We start from the raw sequence: 27,324 nt of genomic DNA, 5'->3' as shown, positions 1-27,324 counted from the left end.
AGATCAATGCACACGCTAAGTGTTTCTCTCTCTGTTTTTAAATAAGGTCCATGTAGTTATGATACTTGGTCTCTATTTATATTCTTATGTTTGCTAACCTTTCTTTTCTCCTCTTTCCTGGACAGGTCTACCGTGATTAATTCATCAGCTATTTTAATAGAATATTTCTAGCTGAAACAGATAGTTTTAAAAACTGAATTGACAGGATTGACCAGTTATTTTGGTGCCCTACACACAGGTTACCTATAGACTCAGTTCTCCTGACTTCAAATCCAGATCATGGATCATGGGGTGTGTACATGTGTGTGCATTTGAGAAGTTATGTATACATTTAATAAAATGTAAAAAGCAAAATCAGTAGTGGACTTCACAATCTAAAGGAGCCCTAAGCTATACTTATGTTTACTTGTTTTTTTTTGTTTGTTTGTTTTTGCGGTACGTGGGCCTCTCACCGCTGTGGCCTCTCCCGCTGCGGAGCACAGGCTCTGGACGCGCACCGGGGAACGAACCCGTGTCCCCTGCATCGGCAGGCGGACTCTCAACCACTGCACCACCAGGGAAGCCCTGTTTACTTGTTTTAAGTGAAGATTCCTTCTCATCCAATCTAAAACAAAGTTTTTTCCTAAGTTTGGAATTTTTATATTGTTTTCTCCAAAGGGAGGTACCTTGGAACTTATTCTGATACCTTCAAATCTCAAATTTACTACAAATGAAAATGTAGTTTTCTCCTCTATATTGTTTGGTATATATAATTCCAGACTTTAAAATAGTCTTGTGTGTGTCCCACCCAAAATGTAGGATGGCTGACAGCATTTTGTAGTAGCTAATGCCTCACTTCAGCTTTTTCTTGCACTTAACATATATATCTATAAAATAAAGCGTAAAGCCTTGGTCTGTATCAGTATAGAATTAAAGTGATTACCTCCAGGGAATGTTAATATGAAAATGGGAAGTGAAAACAGGCAACCCATCTTTTTATTATGTACTTCAATATTATTTGAAATGAGGACATATTGTTTTTATAATATATTTTTCCTTTTAAACTTTTTATTATTATTAGGCTTTTGACTTTATTATTTCACACTTATACAAAATTAACCAATTAGTATAATGAACTCCCATGTATCCATCAGTCAACTTCCGCTGTCATCAACTCCTTGCCATCTTTGCTTTATCTGTACTCCCATCCATTTCCTGGCTCCTGTTCTATTTGGAAGCAAAATCCAGATAAAACATTTCAACTATAAAAATATATATATATTTAAAAGAAGAGGACTCTATTTTTAACATAAAAACAATATCAGTTATCACATCTAAAGTATTTCATAGTAATTCCTTAATATCTAATCAGTGTTCAAAAGTCCTCATACATGGCATAGCTTTTTTGTTTTAGATTTTGTTTATTTGAATCTGCATACAGATAAGGCTACCTGTTGTGAGAGTTGATGTCTTTTAAGTCTCTTTTAATCTATAGATTACCCCTATTTCCCCCCCGACCCCGCCATTGCAATGTATTTGTTTTTAAAAAAATGTTTTCTTCTAGACTTTCCCACAGCCTGCATTTTGCTGATTGTTCATATGCTGATCTCTGAGGTCTGTTTGAACATGTTCCTCTGACTTGTATTTTTTTTTTGTAAATTGGTGGCTGAATCTATCTAGAGGCCTGATCAGGTACAGGTTGTCTTTCTCAAAACAAAATAGTGACAGTCTGATGTCTGATTATCTCTTTTTTTATGATGTTAGCAACCATTGAAGGTCTTGCCTAGATCCATTACTTTATCAGAGGTTGCAAAATGGTGATATTCTAATTTTATCATCCCTTTTACTTGTTATCTAGGATATTTCCATAATGTAAAATCCCTCCTCATCTACTGCTTGGTTACCAGTGGTGTAATTTCTTAGGAAAGGCAAGATGAACGATTTATTTCTGTGCCTTCATTTATCATTTTTCAAAATAATGACTTGTCTCCAATGATGACTAACTAGTTTTTTTCCCTTTGTACCATTATGAACTTATGGATTTCAACGCAGTTGAAAATGTATAACTAATTGCTTTTATCACCCTTATTGATGCTAAAATTGGTCCATCTGTAGCCACTGAGAGTCTCTTCAACGTGGTTTCTGAGTCCTTTGATTACAACCCTAGTGTTCTTTTGATACCTTTCTTGTACATTTCTTTCCTCAGACTTGGAGTTTGCCATTTCTCTAAGGAGCCCAGGTTCTGTTTAGTGGGAAAGATTTGGAATGAAATAATTTTTTAGTTGGATGGATAATTTGACCCCATCACCTTTCAGCAAACCCTGAGCATAGTATAGGGGTTAAAATCACAAGTGCTGGAGTCAAAAAGATCAAGGTTTGAATCCCAGCTCCGTCACTTACAGCTTGGTGATCTTGGGAAGCCTACAGGGCTTCTGGCTCAGGGCAAGATAGCAAAGCAACACAAATGGAGTGCTCTCCCCTGGAGAGATGCCACAGGAGATGAACTTTGGAGCTGTGCTCAGCAATTAGCTGTGGAAAGAAATTCTTGGGGTGGATAGAAGTTGACTTGATCTCCTGGCAGGGAAACTGGCCAGAGGTGGGTAGGGCCTGGGGTCACAGGTAGGGACTCAGTTTGGGGGAAAATGTTTTAGTTCTGTCTTTTCCTCATCCTTGTGCTGCCCTAGGTAGATGTGCCCCTCCTTTGGGTACTGTAGAGGCAGGATTTCAGCACATAGAAGCAGTGGGGTAACCTACAAGGCAGAGCTTGGATGGGGGATGGTTATGAGCAGATGGCAATGAGTGTATCTGGTCTGACCAGTCCCTGAGAAGGCCCCCTCCATACATACATCTCCTGGCTCTTATCCTCCTGTGGGCACCCACTTATAATACCGAGTGGCTGCCTCCAAGAAAAGATTATTCAGAAGTTCTTTGGAGATCAATTGAGCACAGTACCGTGCCTCTCCCACAAATGCACATAACAAACATACACACCAATTCATCTAGAGCAGCACAAGTTGTTATAGACATCTGCCCCCTCCACAGATGCATTTTGCTAATCAAGGCAGCTAATGGCCCCAAAGGAACAAGGATGAGCTCAGAGGGCAAATACCAAGAACTGTAAGTTTGAGGAACAACAAACTGAACAACCTATACCAGAGAAAACAGAACTCATGGAAAACAGGAGAAGAATTTAAAACCAGGATAATAAATACGCTTGAAGGGGTGAGAGAAGATACTGGAAACATGAAGTGAGAATAAGCAGTTCTTACTAGAAAAGTAAAAGAATTAGAATGAATCCTGACAGAGAAAGACAGTACTGATGGTATCACTTACACGTGGAATCTAAAAATAAAAAAAGTCAAACTCATAGAAGCAGAGTGTAGAATCATGGTAGCCAGGGGCTCGAGGGTGGGGGAAATAGGGAGAGGTTAGTAGAACCGTACAAACTTTCATTTAAAAGATGAATAATGTCTGAGGATCTAACGTGTAACTGGTGACTATAGTTGATAACACTGTATTGTATAACTGAAATTTGCTAAGAGGGGTACAATTTAAATGTTCTCACCCCAACCAAAAATAAATATGTGAGATGATAGATGTGTTAACTTAATGGGGAAAATCCTGTCACAATGTTTACATATATCAAGTCATCACGTCGTATACTTTTAAGTATCTTACAATTTTATTTGTCAATTATACCTCAATAAAACTGAAAAAAAGTTAATTTTTCAAAAATATCCTGTAATTATTGAATAAATAATTCAATGGATTGCTTAAATAATGAAGGTACCTAGTCAATATGAGCTGGAAGGTTAGGTTGAGGAGTTTCCCCAGGAGGCAAGGAAAGGGTAAGGGTAAAGAATGGAAAATAGAAAAGAAACGTGGAGAATCAGGTGTCAAAGTGTGTGTATTAGGGACCCCAGAAAGAAAAAAAACAAATGGAGGGAGATCAAAAGTTCAAAATTTCCCAATGTCACAGCTATTAAGTGGCAAAGCCAGGAGGTCAGCCCAGGCAAAGTAGCTGGAGTATAGACCCTTAACTATAATTAACTGCCTCAGATATACTATATCAGATGCAAATCTGGAGGAGGAAAACCAAGTTAGGAATAGGGCATAAAGGGAAAAATTATAAAATAAGCAAAAGAGAGGCAGTGTATAAAGTGAGGAACGGAGTGTGTTCCGAATGGGGATAAGTCTGGATGTCTCCTTGTGACTGAGGTCCTTAAAAGCAAACCAACGTCAAAACCTCCCAAACACAGAAACCACCTAGAAATAACAACAAAAACAGACAAGTTATTTCATCTCTCTAATCTTCAATTTCTTCATCTATAAATGGGAGAGTGTAACCCTTACTTCGTAGGGTTGTTGTTAAGATTAAATAAAATAGTACCTGTAGACTTCTGAGCACAGGAAAATAACTGCATATAATCACATAAAAATAATAAAATTTTTATTTATTCAAACATTCAAAATATATTTGTTGGGGATCTTCTATGCACTAGGCAGTGGAATACAGTGGTGACCAACACAGACAAAAATCTCTACTTGCAATGGAGCTTCTGGAGGGGCGGGGAGGGGCCATAAACAAATAAACACAAATAGATAATATCATGTCAGTAGTGAATGTGCTACCAAGGAAACTAGAGCAGGGTAAAGGAATAGAGAATGGAATGTGAAGAGGTTCTGTTTTGATAGGATGGCTGCGAAAGATCTATCCAAGGAATGAAGTGAGGAAACTTCCAGGAAACATCTAGAGGAGTGGCAGTTCTTGGCAGAGGAAACAGCACATGCAAAGGTCCTGAGGTGGGAGAGTAGTTGGAATGTATGTTCAAGGAATAGCAGAATGCATCCCGGGGGCAGAGGGAGACAGTGAAGAGTAGTTGGAAATTAGATCAGAAAGGTAGCCAGACAGTGGCCAGATCACTTGGGTCTTCCTCTATCACTAAAAATTCAGTTTCTCTTTCACCATTTAAAATTTTTGTCTTTGTGTATTCCATGACATCAAAGGTGCCCATCGTAGAGGGAAGCCCAGGATGCACCCTCCTATATTAGTAAGCTCTAGTGTCTAGGATTTAGAATGTCAGAAGGTACCTCTGTCTCCTAGTTGTGACAGAAGATACCTCAAAATTGAGCTTCCGAGGCAATTTGCCTTTCTCCTGCTGGCCACCAGAAGTATCTTTCGATCTCAGTGGTCATTCCAAACCAGTTCTCTAATTGCCCTTGTCTAGGTCCATGGGAATTACTCAGAAATGTTTGAAGTCACAGTGCCAGTCACACTCTGAGTCACCCCTCATTCTAGAAGAGGCAGCCAGGAAGCAGCCAGGTCTTAGGGGAGGTTTTGATTTAGTGATATTGGATTCACTTACACAGCCCTGACCATACTTGGGGGTAACCCTATCTCACCCCTGCAGGCTGGAGCGTCCATGTTCTTTAGAAAGCCATCCCAAACACGACCTGATCCTTCCCTCCCCCAAAGAAGGTTGTTCCTTGTTGCTAATCACAGCAGAAGATTCCTTTCATGGCCCATACCTCTCAGAGGGGTGTTCTGGCTATAGCAGCCGATGTTAGAAACAAATGCACTCTTTTCTTGCTTTATTTTCCAGTCCTCTCTGAATTTGTAATCCACCTGGAAGTCCATCTAGTTTTTACTTGCCTAAATCTGGTAATACAGTTTGCATTATTATTTATTGACAATTTCACCTAGGTGTTTAAATTACATTAAAAAATAAGCTCAGAACCAAAGAGGCGAGGGAAAAACAAACTAATGAATTACCACTTACTGGGACTTTATTTTTTTTAATTAATTAATTTATCTATTTATTTTTGGCTGTGTTAGGTTTTCGTTGCTGTGCACAGGCTTTCTCTAGTGGCTGTGAGCGGGGGCTACTCTTCTTTGCGGTGCGCAGGCTTCTCATTGCAGTGGCTTCTCTTGTTGCAGAGCACGGGCTCTAGGCATGTGGGCTTCAGTAGCTGTGGCACACCGGCTCAGGAGTTGTGACTCACGGGCTCTAGAGTGCAGGCTCAGTAATTGTGGCGCACAGGCTTTGTTGCTCTGCGGCGTATGGGATCTTCCCAGACCGGGACTCGAACCTGCGTCCTTGCACTGCCAGGCAGATTCTTAACCACTATACCACCAGGGAAGTCCCTGGGGCTTTATTTAAACGTGGCGTTTAGGACACTAGAAGAAGAGTCAGTGGCCCATAAAGTTGAAATCCAGCTTTGTCAGGCTGGATATATTTTCAGAGGTTTAGGGCAGCTACAAATATTAGCAAACACAGACAATGTCAAGAAGAGAACCATATCTGGACTGGTCCCTTTATTCTGAACACCATCATTTTAAGAAGGTAAAGATAGATACCCTGGCTGCAAATAGTTTTCTTCTAAGGTTGGTGGGAAAAGACAGAAAAATGTACATAATGAAGAGGGGGAATCTATTGACTTTTTACTCAGAAATGTCCTGACTTGATTTTTTATAATAGTGTGCCTGGCCATCACTTTCTTTATCTCCTATGAACTGTCCCCCTCCAGTGCCTCAGCTCTGCGCAGCATGCAGGATCTTTGTGCCCCGACCAGGGATCCAACCTGCGCCCCCTGCAGTGGAAGCACAGAGTCTTAACCACTGGACTGCCAAGGAATTCCCCTATGAACAATGATTTTAAGATTCCACATAGAATTTCCCTATCCCAGTTATTTTTTAGCAACCTGGCACCTATTCACACTATCATGACACAAAATGGCAACAGGCAGATATTTTGGAGACGATTAGACAGGGATAATTACGGCTTTTATTGACCTGCCCTCATGCAGCTCCTTGGAGGAGTTGATGGCTCCTTGGCCAGCCATGGTAAATGCTATAGCTGTGTACCTTCCTAAGAGGTGGCCCAGGTAGGGATATAATCAGGATGAAGAACAGTTTAGCTCAGTTCATGGATTCAGGAGAGATTCACAAGTAACTATTCTTAGAAAGTAGGGTATTTCTGACCTCTTGAGTTTGATGTCATGAACAGAAAGGACTCCACACTCCCAGAAGCTGTGACCTCATGCCAGTCGAAGGCGACCTCCTGTGTGCTAGAAGGACCATGGACCCAAACTGCCACTTCTTGGACTTCATGCAGCTAAAAAGTGGGGACATTAACTCATGGGAATCTTGGGAGCTCATGAAATAAATAGTAGTGAGAATTAGAGTTCTTTGAAAGGATTTGCTCCCTGATCATACGGCAGTAGCTTCCCTTCCCCTTTTTTATTAGGTGCACTCAGAAAAATATGGGAAAAGAAGGTTTTAAGATAATTGAAGACACGTACCCTGGATATGTGTCTTCTTATTAGTAAAATTTAACATCAGCCTAGAGCTGTCCTCTGATCAACTACTGTAATGGGGAATTTTGACACTACACTTTTGATGGTTTTATTGCCCCTGTTTTTAACCATACAAGCTTGGCCACCACCTACCCCTATTCCTGACATATAATGGTACTCAATAAACTTTGTAGCGACAGGATGGTTTAGAAAGAACATGAACTTTGGAATTAGAGAGGTCCATATTTGGATCTTGGTTCTGCCACGTACTTAGGTACTTAAGTACTCGTCTAAATGCTGGTACTTAATGTCTTGAGGTCTCATTTTATTTCTCTGTTAAACAACAAAAACGCTAACCTCAATGTATGAGTCTGTTAGGGCTGCCATAACAAAATACTACAGACTGTGTGACTTAAACAACAGAAATCAATTTTCTCACAGTTCTGGAGCATGGAAGTCCAAATTAAGGTGCTGTTGGGCTTGGTTTCTGGAGAGACCTCTCTCCTTGGCTTGCAGATGGCCTCCTTCTCTCTGTGTCCTTACATGGCCTTTCCTCTGTACACATGTGGAGAGAAAGAGCTCTGGAATCTCTTCCTCTACTTATAAGGACATCAGTCCGATTGGATTAGGGTCCCACCCTTAGGACCTCATTTAACCCTAATTATCTCCGTAAAGTCCTTATCACCAAAGATAGCCATATTGGGGGGTCAGGACTTCAACATATGAATTTTGGAGGGACACAGTTCAGTCCAAAACACGCAAACACTGTCACAAAGATTACTTCAGACTGTGTATATACAGGACCTAGCCTTGCTCCTAGAGCATAGCAAGTGCTCAATGAATATTGGTTCCCTTCCTTTCAGCCCTGTGTCACTTGCCTCCCTAGGGGGTCACTTTCTTCCCTACACACGAGAAGCCAAGTTTGGACCTTTGCATAGATGGTGTAGACAATTAGAGAGGGTGAACAGAGGTTTTCGAGACTTGACTTTGGTAAAAAATGTCTCCCTTCCTTGATTATTGTGCTTTCAGATGACTCCCTGGCCCCTCCTGCTTTCTGAGAACTGTCCTTCCCACCCAAAGGGCTGAGCCCAGCCACAATAGCCTGTTCCTTCTTCAAGACCCTAGACTCACAACTGAAGCCATATTCCTTCTCTTGGGAGTTTGGATTTGAGATTCAAATTTGGATTTTCCTGCTGAAGGCGAGAAATCCAGTCTGCAGGGACAGAATGACGTTGATGAGAATATTAATAGGTAACATATTGACAGCTCAATGTGTACCAGGTACTCTTCTAAGGGGTTCCTACCTATTGACTCACTCACCACAATCTTACTACTACTTCTTACTACAACCCCATGAGATAGCTATGTTCATCATTCCCCTTTTTACAGGTGAGGAAATTCAGGTGTGAGAGCTTTAGTACTTTGTCCAGGGTCACATAGCTATCAAGTCTGGGTACAGGCAAAAGAGTAAGATAGTATCCCCCCAGCCAAAGGGAGGAAAGCAGAATGTCCCGCCCCTCTTTCTTTCTTGTTATTCCAAGACATGTTCCAGTACCCTGCCAATATCTTCCTTTTTTGCTTGAACAATAAGGAACTTGTACTAAGACAAGTGGCCCTAAGTACCAGATCCGTTGCAGCCAACATTAGAGTATGCTTTTGAGTTTATCAACCACATGTAAATGACTATGAAGAGCCTTCCCTCCTCCCTCCCTCCCTCCCCCCTCCCTCCCTCCTTCCTTCCTTTCTCTCTCTTTTCTTCCTTCCTTCCTTTTTCTTTCTTTCTTTCTTCTCTTTCTTTTCTTTCTTTCCTCCCTCCTTCCCTCCCTCCCTCCCTCTCCCCTCCCTCCCTCCTTCCTTCCTTTCTCTCTCTTCTTTCTTTCCTTCTTCTCTTTCTTTTCTTTCTTTCCTCCCTCCTTCCCTCCCTCCCTCCCTCCCTTCCTTCCTTCCTCTTTTTAATGACTCTATTCCATTACAAAGTTTAAAGTGATTTAAATCGAAATGAAGAAGCCCTCCAGAAGAGATTCTGGAGGTAAAGTCTTCTTCACTGGATGGATGGTGGATGGTTTTCAGCAGTAAGGGGTGGGTACACTCCATTGGCAGCATGCCCCACAGAGGATATGGTGATGACTGGACGTGTGTGTGCACATGACAGTGTGGGGAGTAAGCTGTGTGTTCTCATCAAGCCTGGGAAAGCTGGAAGACAAGGTTGGGGCCGAGGGCAGCGGGGAAAGTCAGCAAGTGGAGACCGGTGAGTATGACCAGGAAGCTTGTACCTTTAAGATGTGATTCAAAGTGTGTTTGTGATGCAAGGTGAAATTAGTAGAGAATAATGAATACAGTGAAATGGGTAAGATACTTAATAGTACCTAGGTTTTATTTCTTTTAAATCTTGCTGAAAGTAGTGATAATGTGTGCGAATTATCCTTTCTAGCGTATACTTCATTAACATATATTGCTGTCGTATGGAATTTTTAATAAACAATTGGCTGCATCTTGTACATTTTCCTTGGAAAAACTAGTGACCTGCCTAGAGTGAATCTGCTTGGTGTACATGACTCTGATACCATCGCCCACGTGGTCAACCACAGTTGCCAGGGGAGCTGGCACAGTGTCCCAGAGGACAGATTTATCTTCCTCCTCCCAGCTCGAAAAAACAAAACCTAAAAATCTTTGGAATTCTTTCCAGAAGGAAGTAACAAGGCAATAATTCATTTGTGGCCTAGGTTGACAGCCATGGATCTGGGGTCCCTCATTTCTTTGACTCAGGTCAGAGGACAGTCCCTTTGGAAGGCAGGGAGCCTTTTCCTGAGAGATGGATAAAGGAAAGAGAAATGAAGTGGAGAGGTAATGTGGTGACCAGAAGGCTTGGTGGCCAGAGATGACAGTATATCAGGAATGGCAGGGTTGAGACATGAGGAAAGATGAGGAAATGGAGACAGTATGGGACATAAAAGGGTGCAGGTATGGCGGGCCTCCAAAAGAGGCTGGAGAACAAACCCAAACAGATATTTGGCACTTTCATCTTATCCATGCCTCCACAAAAGTCTCCTGTTATGTTATCAATATTTGAGAAGAGTGTGATTTCCTGCCTTTAGTCAACGTGGGGAAATCTGAGCTTTAGAAAGTCACTTTTTGGGAATTCCCTGGTGGTCCAATGGTTAGAACACTGCACCTTCGCTGCCGAGGGCATGGGTTCAATCCCTGGTCTGGGAACTAAGATCCCACAAGCCGCATGGTGAGGCCAAAAAAAAAAAAAAAAAAAAAAAAAGTCACTTTTCTTCCCCAAACTGAAAGTCCTCAAAGATGCAACCAGGAGGGAAGGACTCAGTCTTCTGTGTCGGAAATGATTCTTCCAAAGCAGACTCCATGAAGTTACCTCTAAAACGAGAACTCCTAATATCACAGCCACCATGGTGCACAGCTCCAGGGGATGCCATTCACACTAAAGACTATTTGAACTTACGTAGTATTGTGCGCTGTGTGTGTGGATGTACGCAAGAGCTCTGTATATTCACGTTAGCTCTTCAAAAAGTCACTAGATAACACAAAGTCCATATTCCAGGCAATTTCCAGTAAATTTTATGGACAAGAAGCTCTGAATGTGTACTACCATTAAAACACTCTTCAAGTTGGTTGTTCTTAAGTGTTCTTGTTTTTCTTTCTCTGCTACTTAATAGTTTTTGTAGGGGTTAAGAATCTAGGCTCATTTTATGATTACTTTTGTTGTAAGTCAATGGTTCTGAACTGGAGGGTTCAGGCATAACAGAATTACTTGGGAAATATTTTCAAAATATACTTGCCCAATATATCAACAGAAGAATGCATAAGCAAATCGTGACATGGACACACATATACATACACACACATTATATAATTCTATTTATATGAAGTTTGAGAACCAGCAAAACTATGCTATGTTAGTAGAAGTTAGCCTAGAGAGGTGTTACTGACTGAACAGCCACATAAGGGAAATTTTTGTGGTGATGGAGATTTTCGTCTTTAAAATTAATTAATTATTTGGCTGTGTTGGGTCTTAGTTGCAGCACGCAGGATCTTTGTTGCGGCATTCAGGATCCCTTGTTGCGGCAAACAGGCTTCTCTCCAGCCATGGCATGCGGGCTCCAGAGTGCGGGCTCAGCAGTTGTGGTGCGCAGGCTCTCTAGCTGTGGTGCGTGGGCTCTAGAGCACGTGGGCTCGGTAGTTGTGGTCCACGGGCCCAGCTGTCCCGCGGCATGCGGGATCCTAGTTCCCTGACCAGAGATCCAACCCTCATCCCCCGCATTGGAAGGCGGATTCTCAACCACTGGACCACCAAGGAAGTCCTGGTGATGGACATTTTCTATATCCTGATTTGGGTGGTGGTCACATGGATGTATCCATATGAAAAAGTAAAGTTGTAGGTACATTTTTATTGAGCGTGAATTATATCTCAATAAAATACTGCCTAAAAATATTATATATAGAAACATATATATACCAACTGAAGTCTCTTACCCTAGAACAAGGGAATAAGATAAATAAGACATGGGGAGCAGGAGTTACAGAGAGGATGCGTATTTTGAAAAAGCTTCCGATTTCTCTTTTCTTCCATTACAGTACACTGCCAAATACCCTCTTAGGAACTGAAATTAGACTTAGGGTAAAAACAAACAATCTCAGACTTCCCCAGTGGTCCAGTGGTTAAGACTCCACGCTCCCGATGCAGGGTGCACTGGTTGGATCCCTGGTTGAGATCCCGCATGCCACACGGCGAGACCAAAAAACAAACAATCTCTCTCTCTCTCTCTACTTATACATGGCTTTACATTTTGTAGAAGGCCCCTAGAGATTGTCAGAGTTTTCATAAGAGAGCCTGCTGACTTTCTGGTTTTCTTTGATTGCGGAACTTATTTTGTTTTGCTTTTCAATGGTTTTGAAGGTATAAAATTAATACATTAATGTGAGGAACACATTGGAGGTGGGAGGAGTCATGGCAGCCCATGAGATTTGGCCTGTATTTGTAGTTTAAATTGGGCTTAGAAACAGTTGAAAGATTTGGGGGGATATTTAATACTGACAAGTTCCTAACATTACAGAGCTTTAAATAAATGTGTAGTGTGTGTTCAGGGCCTGTCGCATCAATCAATCTCCTGTTTACTCTGATGCATGTTGAGAAGATTCAAGTGTAACGCAGCCAGGAAATGGGTTGCTTTTTTCTTTTATGAAAGAAGCTCGTGACTAGCTTTTATATATTTATCTAGAGAATGAAAGGCTTTTAAAATTTGAAGTGGGACTTCATATTTAAAAAAGTCTTACTTGTGTTGCCTTTCTGTGATCTATTCCAAAGAAAGAGAAATGTGGCTGGTCAGATGCACTTTATGGGCTTTTAAATGAATAATGGGTTCATTTATTTTTAGAAGTAAAATTATTTAAAATAAAAATGAATCCACAGGAGTAGTACTTAATCTTATCTGATGGCTTTCTATTTTTTTGTTTTTTGTTGCCATTGAACACTCAGCAACCTTCTCAACATTCATTTTGATTCTGAAGGCAGTGTGAAGGCAGTCCTTTCCCCAAGACATCCTGGCTTTATCACTTAGCTTCTTCCATAGGTATGCCATCTGCCTGGAGGAGTATACATTCATCCCAGTTCAGACTGGGAAAGACCTCAGAGATGAACTCGTTCAACCAGGCTCTGACCTCCATGTCACACTCCACTTAAATATTAAACTCAGGCCTAGGGGTGAAGTGTCTTGCTCAGGGTCACACGGCTAGTCAGAGGCAGAACAAAAACTGCGTCTGCAGACAAGTTCTTTTTCATCTACACCACGACTGTCTCAGCTTGCTGTGCTCAAGAGTTTGGTGTCACAGTGACTTTAAAGCAAAAATATACAAATGCCACTTCCTTTCCTGGAAGACCTCAAGAGGCCTCTCATCTCTCCTACCTTGAGAGCCTGTAGGTCTTTCCTTATCTTTAATCTTAACCCTATTTTGGTTAAATTTTGAAAGGCTTATAAGTTTGCATTTTGGGGCCAGACAGACTAGGGTCCATTATCATAGTTTACTTGCTCTGTGACCCTTGGTGAGACAGGTAATTTCTTCACACTTCACTTTCCTCATCTCGGAAATGGGGATAATATACCAGAGCACATAAAGTGCTTTCCGTGCTTCCTGGTGAACAGTAAGGCACTCCTTAATTTTCTTTGGAAATCCAGCAAGCCCATATTGAAGCTATCCAGCTATTTCTTGAAAGTTGGAGAAACCGATCTTAATTCCCTTCAGCCTTTTCCTTCCATCCCTTTAAGTTCTCCGCTTCTTTATAATTTTGAAGATTAGCAAATGCTCAGAGAAGTCAGAGTTTTGTGACCACAAATTTGTACATGATGGCTGCCAGAGGCTCTTCCCCAAGAGTCCAGGAATTTTTCTGAGTTGTGGGACACTGAAGGAATTTGAGACAACATCCTCAGTGGCAATGACTTCAAGGACCCTATTCAACCTAAGAAAGGTTGAAAGGACTGGGCTTGAGTAAGACAACAGACTCCTAAGACATCATTTTGGCAATGCAAAGGACCACAGAAAAATAGGCAAATCGTTTAATCTTACAGCTACAGAGGTCAAGGCTTTCAGGAACTGGGACACTCACCACAGGTCAGGTCCGAAAACCCGGGTTCCCCGGCCTGGCTCGGTGCCTGTTCCATCTTACCAGCTGCGTCTCTTTAACTCCACCTCCGAAAATGCTAAGGAAGTTCCCTCCCAGTGCCTACCCAGGCTGGGTGGGGCGATTCTGTGGCACTGAAAGAACCGGGAAAACGACATAGTCTAACTCCCTGCGTGCACTAACTGCTTTTGCGATTCAGGGAGGCGGCGGTGGGGTTGGGGGTTGTTAAGACGCCAGGTCCGGTACCCAGAGGTTCCAGGTGTCCTGGACAGAGAACTTTAAGATTGCCTATTTGGGGAAGCCACCTTCCTTTCTCCTGGTCTGTTTCCCCTGTGCGGTGGCCGCATGGGGACATCCTGCTTGGAGGGTTCCCCCAAATAAGATGGACTGTCCTTGCTCCTGGTCGGGGTGGGCAAGTTCCCGCCGCTGCCCCGCCTCTGCAGGTTGCGGAGATCTAGGTGGGATTTTTCCTGCTCCCCGCTTTCGCCCCCGCCGGGAGCGGCGTTAGGCGGGGTCGCTGTGGTCGCTTTGCCTTCCCCACTCCCACGTCTCTTACTCCGGAGAGTTTCACCCCGTCCTCCCCGCTCGGCCCTCACCTTTGAAAACCTTCTCCAAAGCCACCACATTAAAAGTGCGCGACTTCCCCCGGGCCTGCAGAAGGAGCTCCTGCAGCCCGGCATTCCTCGGATTCCAGCGCTGTGACGTCCCCAAGGACGCGCGCCTGGGGCTCGGGAGCTGGGGCTCCCCTTTCCGCGCCGCCCCCCGCGCCCCCGCGCGCGCCCGCCCAGCCGCATTCCTCCCCGCCCCCGGCGCGCGCCCAGCGTTTCCCCCCGCGCCGCCGAGCCCGGCCCGGGGGTGGGGGAGCCGCGGCCGCTGGCGCCTGCTCCGTCCCCTCCCACTCGCACGGCCCCTTCCTCCCTCCTCTCTCGGCCGCTCGCATTTCCTGCCGCTCTGGCTCTCCCGGCCCTTGAAAGTTCGTCCCAACTTTTTCTCCCCCGGGCGGGCGCGGCGGGCGCAGTCCGGGGGCAGGTTGCTGCGCTCCTCCTCGCTCCGCCGCCTGCCCTCCCGGCGCTGGTCCTCGGGGAGCGGCCGCCACTCAGTGGCCCCTGGCGGTCCTTCCCCTCCCACCTCGCCCATCCTCCCGGTCCCAGCCTCCCTCTGGTGGGACAGACCCGAGCCAGGGTGGTTCTGCTTTTCCCCTTCTCCGAGCGCCCCCGCGCCAACTCTCGCGCCGGGATCGCGGCGGAAACCTCCCTCCTCTTTCGCCTCCTTCGGCTCCTTCCCTCCGCCCTTCCACCGCCAGCCACTGGAATCAATTCTTTGGGGGAATTGGGGCTTCGCCGCTGCCGCCGCCGCGGAGGACAGCCTTTCCGCGCGGGACTCCGGGGCACCGATAGGGCCATGTAAGCAGGTAAGCGGCGTCTGGGGCGGGGAGTCGGGCCCGGGGTTGGGGGCCTCTTGGGCGCTTCGGGCGCCTTGCCGATGACTTGGGCAAACGCTGGCAACGCCGACTTGGGATCGGCGGCCCGGGACGCCTGGCAGGGCAGCGGGGGCGCGAGGTGGCCGGGCCGCAGGAGTTTTAAGTGGCGGTGGGAGCCGCCCGCTGCGGCGCACAGCTTGTCTGGGGAGTTAGGTGGAAGGTGAGCGCTGTCTGGAGAGTTGGTGGTGAAATCACACTCTCGCCCCCTCTTCCCCATTCCCTTCTCCTTTTTGGGATCCAGAGAGGGCCTAGTGAGGGCAGCTGGAGATACCCAGACGGTGCGGGCCGGAGGATGAAAGCCAAAGACGTTGCTGCCTCTCGGGCTGGAGAGGGACTCTCTCCGCGACCCTCCTCTTGCCCCCTAAGGAGACAGGATCCTGAGAGGGAGAGGAGTTTGCATGCCCTCCCACTAGGCCCCAGCCTAGCCACCAAACCCCAGGGCTTCTTGGTCCCTACTTGGGTGGTCGGGCCGGCCCATCGGGAAAACCTGTGGCCGCATAATTTCAGAACAGGTCTCCACCTCAAACTCTCGAAGTTCTGAGTATTAACAAGTTCTGAGAGTGTTGTTAATGCACCGTCTCCCCTCTCTCCTGGCATGACCGCTACATCTGGGGTTTGAATGCTTGTAAGGGATTTTCCACCTTTTGGAGGGAGCAGTGAGGTAACGCCGCCCCTGTCCCGCTTTCCTCTCCTCTTCCTCTAGTTGCCGTCACCCCCAGCTACAACTTAAGGAGATTGTGGGGTTTCGTCTTCAGTCTGTCCAGGGACTGGCTGTTGCAGGCTCTTTGTGAAGGTGAGGAATCTCTAGACTGCTGGCTGCTGGTGGGTTACAGGATTTCCACCAATGTGTGAATTTCTTCAAATGGGTTAGTTCACCCATTCATTCAAGGAATCTAGTACTGGAGTTTCCCCTCTGGGCTAGGAACAAGGGATACAAAGATGCTAAAACAAGATCTAACTGCAGCCTCCCGGAGGAAACCCTCAGGCTGATCTAGAAGTAGAGCATAATGAGAGGGCCTGAGAAGCCTTGGTCGGGAGGTGAGGGGGCAAGGTGTGCGCTGAGCTGAGAGGATTGAGATGTTGCTCACCTGGAGGGCCGATTAGGAGAGTGCGTTTCGCGCAGAGGAAAGAGCTTGTGCAAAGTAAGAGTCGTCCAAAAGACGAGTACAAAAAGGTCATACCTAGTAGCTAGCTGGGGGCTGGAGGGGGATTTATGGCCAGTGTAGCCAGGGTAGCATTTTTTTTTTTTTAAATATCAGAAATTAAAGTGGAAGCATTTACAGGAACCGAGTAGCTTCCAGAAGAGCACACATCTCTCTTTTTGGACACGCCTTCATGCCTGATGCCGTTTCTACAACAAGCAGTGGTTGTGGGACCATCTAAATTTTTATTGGCACTAATTGGCCCAGGCCTGGTTTCATTAGAATGGTATTGATTCTCTTTTAAAGAGCCACCTGACAGCAATAGGTGATAATACTGTAGCTTACAGAGCCTTGTATTAAAGTTGCCTTGTCTTTTGGTGATGGCCTTAAAAGCTTGTGCCTTATAGAATGATAGGTTAATGAATGGGGGCTGAACAGCACGGTGCCCTTTTGCCTAATCCGAATGGGTGGCCATGCTGTGCAGAGTGAGTTCACGTATGTGTCACTGTGTTTGTTGTAGTATTCTCCACTTTTCCAAGTCATTACTGCCCCAGCACAGTTGGAAGGATGACTTTCCCTTCCTCTGAAACTTTATGAAAAACTGAATGTCTTCTGGGAGATTGTCGTAGCCTAATCGTCCAGGATTCAGCAGATCCTGCCTAGAAAATTTTTTATAGTACGGGAGCCTCCTGTACGTGGTTTGCCTCTCAAGGGTGCCTCTTCTCGGGGCTGAAGTGGCGTTGTAGTATTTATTATTCATAGTGGCTGCGTCCTGGCTGAGGTGGCAGAAGTCCAGCTTCTGGTGACCTCAGGCCAGTCCATCAGAGTGAGAAGAGAACATTGACTTCCTACAGTGTCGGGTGTTTACCTAAGCTCCCCGCAAACACCATGCCTTATCTCAAGAACAGCCCCTTGACGAGGGTTTTCCTGAAGGTGTAGGACCTGCTTGAGAGTAATGGCTCAAGGGAAGCTTTTTCTTGCTAATTCCAGGTAGCCGCCCAGCCTCCATCATTGGCTTAAACACATAGTTAATTTTAATGCTTTAGTTATTTAGGTTTGTGCGGACCATGCGGAACGGACAGCTGTAATGGAAAGAGCAGTTTGACTATTTTCACTTGGAGGAACCTAAAGAATTCAGAGGAAAATCAGAATTTCGGGGAGGATTCTTACTTGTCCTGAATGGAAGAGCCAGAAGTCGAGAACTATGAAAATTGTTTTGGTTTCCCAGTGCCTTCCCTCCTTATTAAGGGTTTCCATTTTTGGCTCCAGGGAAGCAAACATAAACCCTTTGATTGCACATTGTCCCCCACCTGGGTTCCATATTCTTATCCTTTGTCACCTGCGACCCTGCATTCGAACTTCTTTACTTAGTCACCAAATGCTGTGCATCTTTTGGAACTCATTCTAAGCCCCAGAACAGTACTGTGCACTTCATTAGACATAAGGCAGGGGAAAGAGATGAGATGAACTCTTTAGTCAATTCAGTTATTGCTGCTTGTGCTGATTGAAAAAGAACGAGGGAAAACAAACAAGTTTTGGTAGAGAAGAGGTTAAAGTTAATGTCTAAAATAAGACTCTGTGGTCTCCTCTTATTGATTTAATTCTCTCTTCCCCTGTCTGAGCCCCGGGGAGGGCTTATTAAATGGTCCAAGGGGTGTGTGTAGCACATTTTGCAGCTTTTCCGGGCTATCGGTATGCTGGTGCCAGGGATCCAGGGTTGGGAGTTCAAGATATAGCTAGGTTTGTATTCCAGCTCTGCCATCGTTTAGCTGTGTGATGTTGGCCGAACTTCGCAGCCCTTCCAAGTCTCCATTTCTTCATCTCTTAGATGGGGCCAGTAGTATTTAACTTGCCAGGATATTTGTGGGGAATTCTGTGTAATGCTGTATGTCCCTCTGCTAACAGTGCCTCCCTCACAGAGTAGGTGTTGGGTCAAGGATGGCTATTTATATGTTCCAGGAGTTATATGTGGCCATGAATGTGCTCTTTGTGTGTGTCATTTTTTCCCCAGCAGCCTGAATTCACATGTGTGCCAACATACACATAAAGCTTTGTCTTTGACCCCTTTTTTTTTTTTTTTTGGTCTATTGGCTCAAAGCACACGTGTTGGCTGGCAGCTGCTGGCCTCTCATATATGAGGAGGTCGAGCGTTGCAGGACCAGGCAGTAGGATAGTTGGGAGGGAAAGCCACGTAGACAAGGGCAGAGAAAAGGATTCTTTTCCCTGTATACTACTTACTGTAACGAGGGTCCAGTGCTAATACAAGGATCCTTGTGTTTCTAATGTTGAAATCCAGTTAATTAAATGATGTTAGAATAAATCCGCTTGCCTTTATAGCAAGAGTGCAAAAGCTGGCCGATCGACACAAATGAGTGTCTTTGCAGCCTTGCTTTCCTTCTTTGAAGCCCAAGTATAAGGAGGCAACTGCAATGCCTCTCGTGTCCTGCCAGCTTCAGGTCGCTTGAACTTTAACGTTGCCTTTCATCCGAGAAGCCTAAAGTATTTGGCAAACATTAACTCATTGATCTTCGTATCAACCTCCCAACAGGAGGGAATGTTAGAAGAAAGGAACAACTCCTAAAACATCAGTAAGGCAGGTGTGTAGTAGCTGTTCTAGAAGCAGAATGGGTTGTTACAGTCAAGAATTGGCTAGATCGTGCATACGGGATTGTAGGCTGGTCCCAGGTCAGAGAGGACCCCTTTGAGTGGTCGAGGGAGAAAGTTTAAGAAAATGCAGATCAGGCTGGGATTCTTGCAGTGGAAGGGGAGAGGAAATCACATTGCTAGGACCAGCCATTGCCTTTGCCACGTATTGCATGCACACCAATTATGAAAATAAATAATCTCTGAATTATTTATAATTTTGAATGAAAGGATATGATGCAATGCTTGTGGATGAGGATTTAGAGTAGCTGAGGGTAAAAGGTAATAGTGACTAAGTACCTTTTTGTGGGATAAGGGTGGTTATGTGTCTAAGTTGGATTATAAATGGCGTATTAACATTGTTTTAATTTCCTTTCCCTTTTTCCTGTTGCTTCCATATGCCTCAGCTTGGTTTTGTTTTACTCTCCAGTCAAGCTTTTGTTGGACTTGCTTTATGGTCCTTGCTACTGGAAAAAACATACTGTGGCCATGCTTAGATCAATCTTGTGTGTAGGATTTGATATGTGGGTGGTTTAGCTTAGTTCCTTAGGGGACTCCATTAGGCCCAGCTCAAGGGTTTCATCCTGAATCTGGTCAGTTAGCTTGACCCAGAGGCCTGTTGCATATCCAGAGATCCTGTAACCCTAGGCGACCATCCCATAAATGCTCGATGTTGCTCAACAGGGAGGTGTCTGGTGAGAAAATGAGAAAGGGTTCGCTGGTGGTGGTGGCATCCTCTGAGAAGCAGAGCATCCTTTTCACGTTTGTAATGTTTGAGATTTTAGTACTGAATGATATTCCTCAATTAGAAAGCTTTACGGTGAGGACCACTGACGTGCTCTCCTTTGCTTCGCTGTTGAAAATTAGCAAAAGTTCCTGATGCTTGTCTTCGTGCAGAGTGTATCCTTTTCTTAGTTTCCTCAAATCTTTGGAGACCTGTCTCCTGGGAGTTCTCTTTCACACTCCATTCCCCTCAAGTAATTGGGGCATTAGCTAAGGCTATAGATCTCGAAGTCTAGTGAGCCTCAGAATCACCTGGAGGGCTCCTTACCCACAGACAGCTGCTCTTCCCCACACCACCCCAGCTTCTGATTCTGAGAATTTGCATTCCTAAGGAACTCCCAGGTGGTGTTAATACTCCCGGTCCTTTGATCATCTGCAGTTTGAGTAATCGCTGAGCCAAGGAATCTCATTTTGGTCCATCCATCCCAGTCAGCCTTGGGGTGGTAGTCACTTAAGTTTTTCTCTGTATTGGTTTGAATGATTCTGTTTCTGGTTGCTTTAGAGCTCTGGAGAGGCTGGGAGTCACTTAGTGGCCACTTATCCCTAGCCAGACCCATGGCGAGCATGAATTAGATGCTTACATTTTTTTTTTTTTTTGGTGGTACGCGGGCCTCTCACTGTTGTGGTCTCTCCCGTTGCGGAGCACAGGCTCCGGCCGCGCAGGCCCAGCAGCCATGGCTCACGGGCCCAGCCGCTCCGCGGCATGTGGGATCCTCCCGGACCGGGGCACAAACCCATGTCCCCTGCATCGGCAGGCGGACTCTCAACCACTGCGCCACCAGGGAAGCCCCCTAGATGCTTACATTTTAATGGGTTTGCTTGGCTATCTTCTCCCATCCAGACCCCTCCGCTTGGTTCCAAACAGTTCGGTTTATCTGGTACTTCTCTCCATCTGGTTATCCGATCTACATGCCCAATTCCACCTGTCTCAGATTGAACTCATTAGTTTCTTGCCACAAAATCTGCTGCTTCTCTATGTCCTGTCTTAGTGACATCAGCTGAGTTAGCTGCCGAAGCCAGGCAGTTGGAGTTCTCTTCAACCTGTCACTCTTTGTGAGCACCCCCCAACCCTGACCCTCAAACCCCAATAACAGACCCAGTCAGTCCCTAGATCCTCTGAGTCTGTGTCTCTAAAATATCCTTAATTTGTTCCTTTCCCTCCATCCCCGCTGCCTCTTCAGATTGTTCGAGAGTTTCAAAGGCTGTCTTTCATATATTCTTCATCTACTCTTTCAAAGAGTTTTTTAAAACACAAATCTTTTATGGTATTTAAATTCTTATTTTGCTTCTTATTACCTGTATGATAAAGCTTCTTTATTCTGAGTACCTTCCCATTCCCATCTGCTGTTCTCTCTCTCTCTCTCTCTCTCTCTCTCTCTCTCTCTCTCTCTCTCTCTCTCTCTCTCTCTGTTCTAGGGCCCTAAGATTTGGTGATGTGTAATCCCCTCTCCTTTGTTCCTTACATTCCGACCCTGAGCGACCTCTTCCCCTTTGCCACCTGCTTAGTCCCTGTGCCTTCAGCTAAAACTTCTTCTTCCCTAACACGCCTTCCCATGACCAGTTAGGCATTCCTTTCTTTATAGCTCCGGAGCGCTTTGCACTTAGCTCTGTCGGTAAGTTCTGTCTCACCATATTATATATGTTTACCTCCCTGTTTCCCCTACTGAGTTTTAAGCTTCTCCTGGCAGGATTCACGTTTTACTTGGTTCAGAATCTCTACCCTGTATGGAGGTTGGCTAGAAATAGCCACGGCTTACCTTTACTGGTGCGGACTCTCTCCCAGTGCTCTCAGCACTTTCGATGATTTTATTATGTCTTTCAACAGCCCTGTGAAGTAGGTACTATTATTATTGCCGTTTTGCAGAGAATGAAAGGGAGTTGACTTTTTTTTTTAAGTGTTTAAAGAATCAACGAATGAATGCATTTCTGAAATACTGACCTGAAGGTTTAGAGCCGAGTTTGGTGTGGAATTTATTATTTATTCTTTAATAGGAGGTGTGGTGCTCTGGGAAGATTATATCATATTAATGACTGTAAGTGATTTTAAGTTAAACAGATATCAGTGCTGTTTATGATACACATCTTATTTGTTCATCTGAGGAGATGAATCACATCCCTGAGCTTTTTTTTTTTTTTTTTTTTTTTTGCGGTACGTGGGCCTCTCACTGTTGTGGCCTCTCCTGTTGCGGAGCACAGGCTCCGGACGCTCAGGCTCAGCGGCCATGGCTCACGGGCCCAGCCGCTCCGCGGCATGTGGGATCTTCCCGGACCAGGGCACGAACCCGTGTCCCCTGCATCAGCAGGCGGACTCTCAACCACTGCGCCACCAGGGAAGCCCCTCCCTGAGTTATTTTATCAAGTCACTGATACTCTGGTTCTTATTGTTGTTTTGTTTTACTCGTATACTTTCAAAAACATGGTAATCTTCTTCCTCATTTTTCAAACCTAGGAAACCTTGCAGATCAAGGGAGTGTAAATATCACAAAAAGATTAATAAGTTGGAATACTTGGGGGTTAAGGCATAAAACAAAATTGTTTTCACAAGTTTAGATGTACTATTGACTAGAATATGCTTAATTTCCTTTCTATGCATTATTTTCTTTTGTCCCTTATGTTAAAGAGCAAAGGCAAATCACTCATTATTCAACCTCTGGGTTACTAGTTTTCAAAATGAAAAGGAAAGAGACCCTTCATGACACCGTGTCACAGTGGATACCAACCTATCCTTAACCAGGACGGCCTGTTCTGCGTACAGAAGCATGTAATAAGCAGCAATGATGTCACTGACGTTATCACCCAAATCACGAGATGGGCTCTGGTCCTTATTTCAGTTCTCAAGTAAAAGGGACTAAGGAAGATTTCATGGTCATGAAAGTGAGTTTGTTATGAATTACGTGTATACACTATATATACTTCAGATTGATCTTTAAGGTTCTGCACAAGTGATCCCCACATGGTCCTCTGATTTCTGCAGATTTATGTCCCACTATTCCCCAGGGTTCTGCCAAGCTGCAGCTGTTTCCTGAACAGGCCCAATAACGTGTCACCTGTGGGGAGGGATCTTGGTGCTCAGCCATCCTAACCTGTCAAAAGCATCCTCAAGGTCCACCTTAAGTACTGCTCCTCTGGGCAGCCTTCCCGATCTCACCCCCTGGCCAGGCCCCTCTGCCGCTTTGTCTTGGCATTTACCTCTTTGTGCCTTGTGTCCTGGTTAACCTGCCTCATCCCTGTCATTAGCCTGCCAGCTGCCCAGTAGCTGCCACCCGCCTCACTCCTCTCCACGTCCCTCCTCATTCCCAGCACAGACTGTCCCAGCCTGTTGCTTCTCTTCTGCGGCTGGTCACCTGTAACTGTTCATTGGGGTCTGCCTCCTGCTTGCTCCAGGAATGCACTCCGAGGCTGAGGTTGCCCTTCCTCTCTCCATCGTGACAGTCCTTCAGCAAAGACAGTTATCTCGACATCTCTTTGTCACCTGTCCTGCCGCTGCCAGTGCAGAGACCAGTCCACCCCCTACACTGCAGAGTCTTGTTTTAAACACGTCTGATATTTTCAGTCTCTTGCTTGAAATCTTTCTGGCCACTTTATATTGTTTAGAGACACATATGTCTGTCGTAAAAGTACAGTTGACCCTTGAACAACATGTGGGTTAGGGGCGCCAACCCTACACACAGTTGAAAATTCTTATGTAACTTATAATTGTGCTCCCTCCCCCTCCAATATCCGTGGTTCCACATCCACAGATTCAACAAACCACGGGTCAAGTAGTTTGGTAGTTACTTACTATAAAAAAAAAAATTCAAGTATAAGTGGACCCATGTAGTTCACACCATGTTGTTCAAGGGTCAACTTGGTAAAGAAATGCCAAGAAGATAATAAACACCAAATACAGGGGATGGGTGGTGGCAGAGGTGAGGAGAGATGTCGTATTGTTTTATTTCCTAAGCTGGGTGGCGGGGACACGTATGTTTACTATATTCTCCTGTATGTCTAAAATATTTCATTTTAATACTACATGAGACTGCCCACAGTCAAATGCAGACTTCTTAGCAGAGCATTCAGGGCTCTGCATGCATAGCTCTTTTTCCCACCTAACCTAACTTCTAGCCTGGGCCGGCAACATTTCTCATGGTTGAAACATTGTGGATTTGACTCATGCTGTTACTGTTATTCTTCCCTTGAATTCCTTTTCCCATCTGGTCACATCATAATTTCCTCTGTTCCTTAATGTCTAGTACGAGTTTTACATCTTCTAGATGTTTTGTCTGACATTCCCTTTTTATCATTTGGGAGAGTTCATTGTCCCCTGATCTGCCTTCCCTTGGTCCTCTCCCCATTCTTTACTGATAAGCATCCCGTTGGATTATAGCTGTTTGTTCATATCTCCCCAAAGCTGTGAGCTCTTCGGGGACATGTTTTGTGATTTATCTATCTTTGGGTTCTTGGCACCTGCTGCAGAGTAGAAGTTCAATAAATGCTCAAAATTGTTGAGTCATAGATGTAAGATTAATGTTTTTAATTGAAGTAATTTTTTTAAAAAGAGCGTGTCTGAAAAAACTTCAAATTGAAGGGGGAGTATCTTGTGGGCTCAATATCGGAAATGTAGACTGTAGATTGAATTGATTTACACATGGATGTCCTAATTCAAACCCATGATTAGTTTTAGAAATTATTTCTTCTGCTTTTCCCATTTACCTTATGGTGATGGGTGATGGTGTAATTGTTTTGGTTTGTTCTTATTTTTTAGTCCTTTCCCCCCGTGACCATGGAGTATGTTGATGGTGTCTGTAGCAGTGTCCAAGGGATGTGTGAGTCTAGGTTTTGAAGTAGATCTGCGCTCTGAGGTGGTACCACTTGTTGTAAGGGTGACTTATGCCATCAACGCTACTTGCTCTGGGATGGAGAAGTGACACATCCTTGTAGAGGAGAGGCAGCATTTTTGTGGCAGACGTATTTTTGTGGCAGACGTGTCCCACTGCAGAGCTATAATAACTGTAATGAAGGAGGATTATGCTGTATTAGGTTTTTGAAGGGTGTACTGGTCTGTTACCAGGGTCAGTGGTGACAGCTCAAGCCAGCAATTAGGTTTCATTAAAGACTCCGGCAGGCAATTAGCATTCGTTTCTGCCAATGAAATCCTATGATCTATTAAGCATATTCTTTTCCATTAGACATTTTGTAAACTGTGCTTTACATGACGAAGGTACACATGTTTTTTTAGACATACGCAAGTCTCCAAATTATCATTTGAAAAAGGGGGCTGACTTTTAGACCCCCTGTGTCTGAACCTGTGGGTTATACTGTCATTTTGGGTGGATTGTTCTGTTTTAAAATCTGTACGTTTTAAAAAGATCATATAAATTCTTTTATTCAAAGGCAAGGAATTTGTTATGGAATATTATATAATTATGTGATTTATGAGGGGGAAAAAAGTGTGACTGATGTGAAATGAATTAAAACTCCAAAATAATGAAGTGACACCTACCGGTTTTAATTATATTCTTTAGAAAATTATTGTTTTTCTTACCAGGCATCTAAAAATAAAGGCTGGGAAGGATGATTTGTGCTGTGTTTCTGCCGAGCAGCTGTTTGGTTGTTTTCAAAATGAGGCCTATTTTCCAAGGGCTAGTTTTGGTACAAGTGTGTGTTTCATGTCGCTTCATCCTCGTGCACGTGTTTAGGCATTTAAGCTTGGCCTGTGAATATGAAGTGGTGTTTACACTTTACTACATTATTCAGATAAATTTCCTTCCTCCTCTCTTTCTCCCTACTCCAATCCTTTCTCCTCCCTTTCTCCTCCCTCCCTCACTCCCTTCCTTTATAATAAATTGCCTTCATCTGGAGGACTCTGATAGGTTAATTACTGTATATGTATCAGGGATGATAAAAGGGAGAAATGCACAGTGCACAGCCCATCGGGCCAGAAACTCAGTGCAAAGGTCTGTAAAGATGTCTATTTCCATGCGATAATTATAGACTATCTCCCTGTTGTTTGCTTCTCTCAATTCATTATTAATTTTTCTCATCTGTAGACTGCTAGAATGGTAATAATGGCTGAGCATAGCGGTTTGAAATCTGTGTACATGAGCGTGTTAAAAACTCCAAGAAGTCTTGCAGTAAACAAAAATGTGTTGAATCTGGATTTATTTTAGTTAGGACCTTTCAAAAAAATCGATTTTATGAAACACATGTAATCTCAAGGCACATGAATATTATATGAAATACCTTCTAGAAAAAGCATCTCAGTTGAGAAGTTCCCTGGAATAGAGAAGACTTGTTTGTTGTCTTTAAGAAACTCAACATCTAAATTAGAGAGTAGAGTGACTTGGATTATTAATACGAGTCAGCATTTAAAGTCTTCATTAGCAGACCAGACTAACTTTATACTTTTTATTAATTGAATTTTTGGGGGGACAAGCACAGAACAAGAGCAAGTTTAAAACAAAATATCAGGAATTTATTCACAACACCAACCTTCAGGGAAAGTTTTAGGAACAGTAAACATTTAGTCTAATTTTATGTGTTTATAATACAGGGAAGAGTAATGTTCAGGTTGGATTTGAGGCACTACATCCTTCAAAGAAAGAGCCATATATCTTCAGTAATCCGTCTGATTGGGGCCAGAAGCTGTGATTAATATATACACTACAGAAAAATCTTGATTCTCCAAATTCTGGTGATCAGCGCCACCCTCCTCCCACCCCCTTACTTATCATACTGCCCAAAGAAAGCAGTCAGGCTAAGGAGGTATAAACCATTGAGGGCTTTAGAAATGTCAGTGCAATTATTTTATTAATAGCTGCCACTGTGGCAGTTGTTTTGTGCAACTGGGCATTTAACAAAGACTCTATGACTATCACATGACCAGTTTTTCTCTTCCATGACCTCTTTATTATCTCTAGCTAATTATTAGCTCAGCATTTCCTCCATCAATTTTTCCCACTCTCATTTCTGACCTTTTACAAAGCAGAGCTTTCGGTATGGAAAACTCTTTTTCTCTACAGCCTTTCAACTCATAACAATCTTATGAAAGAGAGATTATTTTTATCTATAGTTTATCCTTGAGAAATATGAGAGTTAAAGAGGTTATTGGCTAATGTCTCACAGCTATGAAGCGGAAGAAGTGGATTTGAACTCATTCTCTCTGGCCCCATAGTTCAGGTTCTTAACCACAACCTTAGGCCCAGAAGTCTCTGCAGGTTGGGGACATCTGTTCTTCCTCCCTTCCTTCTTTCTTTCTTTCCTTCTTTCCTTTCATCCATTCATCAGTTTGTTTAATAAACGCATTTTGATGTTTTCGAAGGTGGGGATGTTTCTCTGCTGTCCTAATCTTTAAAAGACTAAGCAACTCATCAGGTAGCCACCAG

At 44.1% G+C, this 27,324-nt stretch overlaps 2 protein-coding genes across 6 annotated transcripts in view; one reads left to right on the top strand and one right to left on the bottom strand.

The window, feature by feature from the left end:
* Window positions 1–14,598, bottom strand: part of CENPF (centromere protein F) — a 101,565-nt gene extending 86,967 nt beyond the window's left edge. The window contains exon 1 of the mRNA XM_079900158.1: window positions 14,509–14,598. The gene's annotated coding sequence lies outside the window, so the exon portion shown is untranslated. The remainder of the gene's footprint in view (window positions 1–14,508) is intronic.
* A 286-nt stretch (window positions 14,599–14,884) lies between these two features.
* Window positions 14,885–27,324, top strand: part of PTPN14 (protein tyrosine phosphatase non-receptor type 14) — a 173,394-nt gene continuing 160,954 nt past the window's right edge. Inside the window, exon 1 of one of the 5 annotated variants that reach the window (XM_079900168.1) lies at window positions 14,885–15,323. The gene's annotated coding sequence lies outside the window, so the exon portion shown is untranslated. Of the gene's footprint in view, window positions 15,324–16,100; window positions 16,186–27,324 lie in introns of those variants that run through there. The other 4 variants (XM_079900172.1, XM_079900171.1, XM_079900173.1 and 1 more) reach the window with 4 other exon arrangements.

The sequence above is a fragment of the Stenella coeruleoalba genome, assembly GCF_951394435.1.
Source record: "Stenella coeruleoalba genome assembly, chromosome: 1".
NCBI lineage: Eukaryota > Metazoa > Chordata > Mammalia > Artiodactyla > Delphinidae > Stenella > Stenella coeruleoalba.
Note: the sequence above shows the minus strand (reverse complement) of the source record. Positions and strands in the feature narration are given on the sequence as shown.